Source organism: Gavialis gangeticus, unplaced genomic scaffold (assembly GCF_001723915.1).
Source record: "Gavialis gangeticus isolate Ggan-Ray unplaced genomic scaffold, GavGan_comp1, whole genome shotgun sequence".
Taxonomy (NCBI): domain Eukaryota; kingdom Metazoa; phylum Chordata; order Crocodylia; family Gavialidae; genus Gavialis; species Gavialis gangeticus.
The window spans coordinates 30017693-30019134 of record NW_017729026.1 but is presented as its reverse complement, the minus strand read 5'-3'; the positions used below and the strand labels follow the sequence as shown (position 1 = coordinate 30019134).

The 1442-nt window shown below is 43.7% G+C and overlaps 1 protein-coding gene across 2 annotated transcripts in view; it reads left to right on the top strand.

Annotated features, from left to right (window-relative positions):
- LACE1 (lactation elevated 1) overlaps positions 1 to 1442 on the top strand; it is a 165498-nt gene that overhangs the window by 49049 nt on the left and 115007 nt on the right. The window lies entirely within an intron of this gene.

Sequence of the window (1442 nt, the reverse complement as noted above, 5' to 3'; positions counted from 1 at the left end):
CCTGCAGCCTCTTCCCCCTTACTGTCAGACCCTGCTCTCCCTAAACGCATGGAAGTAAGGAGTAAATCTGAAAACACTGACTTTGAAATGAACATGCCTGTAATAACTTACATATAGGCAAATTACTATGGGTACTGTCCAGAATTAAGGTATTTTACCTTTTTGAAATTGCTGTGGGTTTTAGCACAGGTACTTCATAAAAGCACTTTTAAGCAGCACTTTTGTAGCTACTTATATATAGTACAAACTATACTTTTTTGCAAAAATATACAGGCATACCTCATTTTATTGCGCTTCGCTTTATTGCGCTTCGCAGATACTGCGTTTTTTACAAATTGAGGCAAGACCCTCCACCAGCAAAAAGATTATGACTCGCTGAAGGCTCAGATGATGGTTAGCATTTTTTAGCAATAAAGTATTTTTTAATTAAGGTATGTACATTGTTTTTTTAGACATAATGCTGTTGCACACTTAATAGACTACAGTATAGTGTAAACATAACTTTTATATGCACTGGGAAACCAAAAAATTCGTGTGGCTCGCTTTATTGTGATATTCGCTTTATTGCGGTGGTCTGGAACCGAACCTGCAATATCTCCAAGGTATGCCTGTATATATATTGCAGTACTTCTACGAAAATTGTCCTGTGGCCGCTATGGCTCACTTGACAGTCCAAAGCATATCATTGCCATTACATCGTACATCTTCCCATCACAATATCTGCACTGAGCACCTGCGCTCTCACATGTCCACACACCTGCATTTCCATCGCCATCACCCTTGCCAGTCACAAAGACACGCAACTTTTCCCTACACCCTAAGCTTACCCCGTCCCTCTCCTCCACCCCTGTCTATTTCTTTCCCAGTCCTTTCAGTCATCACTGCCATTGTCACTTTCTTCTCTCTCCTCATCGCCGCCACCACCATCATTGTCATCATTGTCATCACTTTCTTCATAGGTCACGCCCTTGAACAATCTGTGCCAGTCCTCCTTTAGATGATCCCCACCAGCTCTCCAACATCTTCCAGCACTTTCCTGTAGTACCCTTGCATCTTGCTTAGTCCCATTCTGACACAGGCCTCTATTGAGAGGTTTGTGTGCCCATATATGAGGAAGTTCCTGGACTTCCACAGGCATTTCTAAAGTAGGAAATGAATTGATTTAATTCATCAGGGGCCCCTTCTGTTTGGACAAGTGCCCAAAGAGCACCACTTCTCTGGTCAGGGTTTGGACCCCGTCACAATCTTGAGAACTGTATAAACACTTTCCTGCACACCCCTTTGACTAACGGACACTACCACAGGAGGTGGTCAGTTGTTTCTGCTTTCCATGGGCAGGTTTTCCTGGAGCAGTATAGTTGGTTTCTCTGCCCCTCTCTGTGATACTGCGCCTGCACTGGGAGTATGCAGTGGGCTGCTTGCCATTTCATGTCTTTGTGCTC